The sequence below is a fragment of the Pongo pygmaeus genome, chromosome 4 (genome assembly GCF_028885625.2).
Source record: "Pongo pygmaeus isolate AG05252 chromosome 4, NHGRI_mPonPyg2-v2.0_pri, whole genome shotgun sequence".
Taxonomy (NCBI): Eukaryota; Metazoa; Chordata; class Mammalia; order Primates; family Hominidae; genus Pongo; species Pongo pygmaeus.
Genome location: NC_072377.2, coordinates 56,524,750 through 56,531,443, shown reverse-complemented (window position 1 = coordinate 56,531,443; position 6,694 = coordinate 56,524,750). Strand labels below are relative to the sequence as shown.

The window sequence follows — 6,694 nt, the reverse complement described above, 5'->3', positions numbered from 1 at the left end:
ACTAAAATTGTCCTACGACAATGACTTAAACTCAAGTCATCTGATTTCAAGGATGTGCTTATATCATTACACCCCAGTGATAAAATAAGCACCATGTGATCATATCTATAATGTTGAAATTGAAGTGAAAAAAATGCATCCTGGCTTCCTAATGACTTGCAGTGGGTAGTTTAGTTTTCAAAGCCGCATACCACCCACTCCTTGATACTGCATAAATGTATCAGCTGTTTAAGCATCCTAAATGGTTAAAAAAAATCCTAAAGCCCCATAAATGGAAAAGTCCCCTTTATCTAGGGGCCTCGTGTATTCTATGTTGTGCTAAACACATACATTTCAACAGCCATAGTTATGTTTTAACTAAACCCTTAGAGAAGAAAAAGTCATGGCAAAGGTGAAAGATTGGTGCTGGGAGTAGTTGGGCAGTACACCCCACTAGGCAACCATATCGGTGCTATTTATCTCATTTCTAATGGATTATTTTTATGCATGTTTGTATATGTCCCTGTGAGTTTATGTATATGTGAAGCTGAGGGAAACACTTTGTTCAAAAATCCATAATGATTGTATAGAATCTCTGAGATGGAAGAAACCTTAGAGATCATGAAAGAATACAGATTAGAAACTTTCCTCCTTTCAAAGACAAACCATTTTAAAAATAGTCTAATTATTGGAAATGGCGTCTGTATACTAAGTTTAAAATCTATCTCTATACTAAGTTTAAAATCTAATCCAGTTGTCCCAGTTTGGCCCTACAGGGCTTTACACTCTGTTGACAATTCTTCAAATATGTGAAGATTGTTATCATTCATTGTCCTTTATAAGCCTTGTCTTCCTCAAGGAAAATATTTATAGTTCTTTCAATCACTCCACAAATGAAATAACTGCTCTTATATTTATGTACTCCATATTGTTTCAGACTCCTTCAAATGTGGCATTTATCCCAATGACAACCACACAGATGTGTTCATTCTGACGCAGCATTTAGTGGAAGGATGACTTACCTTATTTAAATGCATTTAGCTCTTGGGAGAGCTATGCCTCAGTGCTAATGCTTATTGGATTTATTCTTAAAGGAATGTATATCCTTAGTATGTGAACTGCTAAGTCATTTTATACTTGTAGAGTACTTTTGAGCTTAAAGTCACTTTCATTTCATATTTTTAAATTTCCATCTTTATAACTTCAGCTCACGATTTTAGTCTGCCCAGATTTTCTGTAATTTCACTTCTCTTATCTTGTGAAGTCACTTTCCTGCTCACGTTTGTGTCATCCACAAAATTGATGAGGGCACATTTTCTATCTTTGCTTTTTGTGGTACATGGGGTAGTACCCAAGTGAAGCCTTTATTGGCCTTACCTGAAGAAACAACCATGTAAGGTTGCATTCAAGATATGAATCAAAGCTTTACAGGTAATATTGTTTAAGCAACATCAAATCCATCTTATGGTACTATCTTCTGGACCAAATTATCTATTCATTTTACCAATTAGTGTGCCAGTGCCTTTGTCTAACGCTAACCACTCTCCTATTCTTTGATAATGTAATGGTCATATTCTTTTAAAGTGTGGCAGTTTCATTTAGAAATATGTTTTCTTAGCTAGAAAGTGTATTTCCCAGCCTCCTTTGTAATTTGTGTGGCCATGTTACTATGTCTGGTCAATGGGATGAGAGTCAAATCATCTATATATTTTCCTTCTCTTCCCACTTACTGGGAGATGACAAGTGAAGCAGTTCCCTTGGACCTGATGGAAGCTGCATGTCAATTATGGAAGTCTTTATTGCCTTCTACTGTCTATTTTCATATTTTTAGGCAACTTTAATACAGCCGCTTATATCACAGATAGCAGGTGAGAGAGAAGAATGATCAAGTGTTTGATATGTGTACTATTTCTTTATCTTCAAATATAGCAGTTTTCTCATTCAATAAAATTTATGCCAATAGATACTTCTTTTTTTCCTAAGTTCACATTAGATGGGTAATGCATCAATATTATAACAAGGTTGGAGGGAAGCACATCTCACAGTAAATGTGAAAACCCTATCATCCTGTTTATGAACTACAAAAGGATCAATAGGTACTTCTCTTACATGTGGATACTTTAGAAAGTGTTATCTATCAGTCATTCATAATCTGATGTATAGGAATATAATCATAAAACACAATAAACATATTGTTGACAATAACAGAGCTCAGAATAATCAGAATTTAGACTGTGGATGAGTTGGATGAGCAGCAGATATTTAGTTTTGGAGAATAGAGTACTTGGTTAAGAGTGTCATTAGGTGAAATTAGTAGATTTGCATAGCTGTAAATAGGCCACTATCAGGGCCCTGTGTGATTGAATGAAAAATAAAAAGGCAAAAGTTCAGAAAAATAAAAATTAGCAGGATCAAAAGTTAACTCTGGTTCTTTTGCAGTTTTGATCAGAGATCTACTTGTATGCATTGCATTTTTGGATCACATTCTACATATAGGGAAACATAGGTCACCAAAGCCTAGTTTTGGCTTTTTGCGGCACAAGGGATAGTGCCTAATGAGAGCCATAAGGAAAATCTCGCAGGCTAGAAACATTAGTCATCCCCAACTCAGCCCAGGCCCTTTGTCTAGTAGACATACAGTGGTGTCTACTCTATACCGGAATTTACAGTTTGAATTTAAAGAAGGATAAGGAGAGAGAGGGAAAAAAACAAAACAAAAACAGAATAACAGCAGAAACAATGAACAGAGGGAAGGAATATTTACCAGACACTGTTATTGGAAGGAAATTCACATTATTTTGTTTATATGACTCCTCACCTTGATTCTACTTCTCCATTTCCTCTTCTCTATTTTAATAAAGATAGGCCTTTCGGGTTTCTCTTTTTAGTGACCTATGAAACTTATTCTGATGTATGTTAATGAAAAAGTTGTTGCTTGAAGTGTTGAAGTTATTTTAGTGCACTTCTGACAATGAATGCTATTTTTCAATAGAAAGAGAATTTGCAATTATGAAATTAGAATAAGCAAGCAGACAATGCCACTTTATCCTAATAGTGACATGTAATATATTACCAGGCTAAAAGTCACCAGTATCAACACATCACTTTGAAAGAATGAAGGTGCATGGTTGAACTAGAAGCAAAATAAATTTTACATGAAATATAGAATTTTCCTCCCCTCATCCCCACTTGCTCTCTGTCTTTCCTGAAAGCATCTGCTGTTGAAAGAGCTTGCCAAAAATGTCACTGCCAGATTTTGCTGGACATGGGCTCTGATCATTTCCAAATGACAGAAAATCAGCTGTGGGATTTAGGCTCTAAGTAATCATTAACCATAGGCCCTGCATTGACTGGGTGGAAAATATAATGTTCTTAATCTGCCTGATCTGAAAGGTCAAGCTGTGCCACATGCTGCCTGCTCCCAAGGATTCAATACCAGCCACAATGACTACAACAATAAGACAGCTTTGCCCTAAAAGATAACATATTCCGTTCCCGGTGGTTAGAAGTACAAGCACCCAAGTGCGTATTCTTCATGTTAGAGTTAAGGCATCAATAGTACTTTTTTCATAGAGAAGAAAACCATGGGGAAAGATTCAAACGTTAGCTTTATGAAATAAAAGAAATGATGGTGCTGGCATCAGTCAGTACAGAAGTCACAGTTTTCTTTTTTTATTTTTCTGTCTCTTCTAATTGAATGTCTGCCTTTGTAAGATATTCATGTATTCTCCAGGTGAAAAGGTTGCCCAAATTCTTCTCAGTATATCCTTCAAACATTTATTAAACTGATGGTAGTCAAAGACCAGAATTTACTTAAAACTTCTATTTCAATAGCTATTGCTGTCAAAGTATCTAAGTGCGTGGTTCTTTTGTTGGAACTCAGATATTTGTCATTATAGATGTAATGAATCAGGACTTCTGGCTTGTAGTTCAGGATGTGAGGAGCTTAGGAGTCACAACCTCATCCTAACAAGAAGCAGAAAGCTGAACAAACTGAAAAATTAACAACTCTTCTTAGATCTGTCAGGGAAGTGAGCACACAGGGTGAACTGCTACCCCTAAAATGGAAGAAACAGAAAGGTGGCTGCAGAGAATCACAACTTTCCAGAGCGGAAGGCCATGAATAGAATCCTCCACAGGAACCAAAGCTGGTGTAGGAAAACCCGAAGTATAATTGAAAAATTACCCTGGAGGCTCAGTGTAGACAAATCTAAGAGATAAAAACACTAGGGGAACTCAGGGGTGTGTGTGTGTGTGTGTGTGTGTGAAAGAGAGAGAGAGAGAGAGACTTTGTGAGTTTTATTTCCAGGAGCTCTACCAGGTCCTCACAGTGAAGATCAGAGAAAAATTCCCTTGTGCTTCTGGCATGGGGAGTAGAAAAGAAACCATTTTGAAATACATCAGAGCATCCTGTTCTTAACAAGTCCTGTCCTCAGGAGAAACTATTTTATCAGAGCCTAACATAGGGCAGGGAAATCCAACTTCCAACCAGCCCCCTCTAGGCATTCTGTCCCACCTGAAGCAAGATGTAGACTGAGAAGGGGTACAGGCTCCACAAAAAAAACTGACACCTAATCTTAGGACTATAGAATGCATCTCCTTCCCTGACATCTTACCACTAAATTACTAAAGGCAACTTACTGCAGTTCCTTTTACCCAGTATTTCGTGTCCACCCTTGACAAAAGATTATAATGCATTATAAACACACAGAAGAAACTGAAAAAGCATCAGAATCTGAGTCAGATATGGCAGTCGTGTTGGAATTATTGGACCAGGAATTTTTTTTTAAAAAACTATGATTAAATATGCTAAGGACTTTAATGGAAGAAGTAGACAACATGCAAGAACACATAGATAATGTCAGCAGAGAGATGGAAATTCTCAGAAAGAATCACCTATACATATACTCCTTGTATCTAAAATAAAAATTGAAATTACAAAAAGAAAAAAAATGCTAGAGATAGAATAAAAATGTAACAAGATGAAGAATGCCTTTGACGGGCTCATTAGCATATTGGACATGGCTGAGGGAAGAATCTCTGAGCTAAAGGATAGGACAATAGAAACCTCCAAAACTGAAAGGCAAAGTGAAAAAACAAGAACAGAATAAGAACTGAACGGAATATGAATGGAAACAAGAACTGTGGAACAACTACAAATGATGTAATGAGAGAAAATGAGAAAGGAACGGAAACAATATTTGAGACAATAATGACTGAGACTTTCCTCAATTTAATGTCAGGCACCAAACACAGATGCAGGAAGCTCAGAGAACACAAAGCAGGATAAATCAAACAAACAGACAAACAAACAAACAAATAAACAAAAATAAAACACAAAGATCAAAAAACCTCAACTACCTAGACTTACTATATTTAAGCTTTAGAAAATCAAAGATAAATTAAAAAAAAAAAACATCTTAAAAAAAGTCAGGGAGAAAAATACCTTAACTACAGAGGAGCAAAGATAAGAATTATATCTGACTATGCATAAACCATGCAAGTAAGAAGAGAGTGGAGTGAAACATTTAACATGGTGAGAGAGAAAACTACCAACCTAAAGTTAGGTACTCTGAAAAATTACTCTTTAAAAGTGAAGGAGAAATAAGGATTATGTCAGACAAAGATTGAAGGAATTTTTTGCCTGTAGACCTGCCTTGGAAGAAATATTAAACAGACTTATTCAAAGGGAAGGAAAATGGTAGGTCAGAAATTTGTATCTATGTAAAGAAAGGAAGATCATCAAAGAATGAATAAGTGAAAGTAAATGAAAACTTTTATCTTTCTTTTCTTAGCTAATCTAACAGAAAACAGTTTGCTTCAAATACAACACTATTTGATTATGCATGCAAACGTGTATGTAATATATAACATATATATTCAAGTGAAATCAATACCAGCAATAATACAAGAGATAAAAGTGATAAATGAAGAACATTTTATTATTATAGGCTACTTGAACAACCCATGAAGTAGTATAGTGTTATTTGAAACTGGATGTGGATTAGTTGTAAATGTGATATGGAAATCACTAAAAAAACTTTTTAAAAAGGGGACAATTTATATACTAAGAAAGAAGAGAAAATAAAATCATATAAAATGCTCAATTAAAATAACAAAAGAGCCTGGCAAACCAACTGAGAACTTGTCTTTACACAAAATTTAAAAAATTAGCCAGGTGTGGTGCTGTACACCTGTAGTCCCAGCTACTTGGGAGGCTAAAGTGGAAGGATCACTTGAGCCCAGGAGTTAAAGGCTGCAGTGAGCTGTGATCATGCCACTGTACTCCAGCCGAGGTGACAGAGTGAGGCCCTCTCTGGGAAAAAAAAAAAAAAAAGCAAAAGTTAGAAAAAGTGTAAATGACAAAAATAGGAGAAAAGAACAAGGGCAACAAATAGAAAACAGTAACACATATGGTAGATATTAGTCCAACAATATCAATAATCTCTTTAAACATCAATGGCCTGAATAAGCCAATTAAATGGCAGAGATTGTTAGAGTAGATTAAAAAAAAACAAGACCCAACTGTATGTTGTCTATAAGAAATCCACATTAAATATAAAGATACATATAGATTAAAAGTAAAAGGATAGAGAGATATTATGTTAACATTAATAAAGTGGTCGTAGCTATATTAACTATTAACTTTAGACAGCTGACTTCATGGAAAGTTATCAAGGATAAAAAGGGCATTATATAATGATAAAAGGGTCAG

At 35.4% G+C, this 6,694-nt stretch overlaps 1 non-coding gene across 1 annotated transcript; it reads right to left on the bottom strand.

Moving 5' to 3' along the window:
* Window positions 1-1,966: 1,966 nt before the first annotated feature.
* Window positions 1,967-2,069, bottom strand: LOC129037741 (small nucleolar RNA U13). Its single transcript, XR_008502966.1, has one exon. It is a non-coding gene; the product is annotated as a small nucleolar RNA U13 (small nucleolar RNA).
* Between the last annotated feature and the right edge of the window lie 4,625 nt (window positions 2,070-6,694).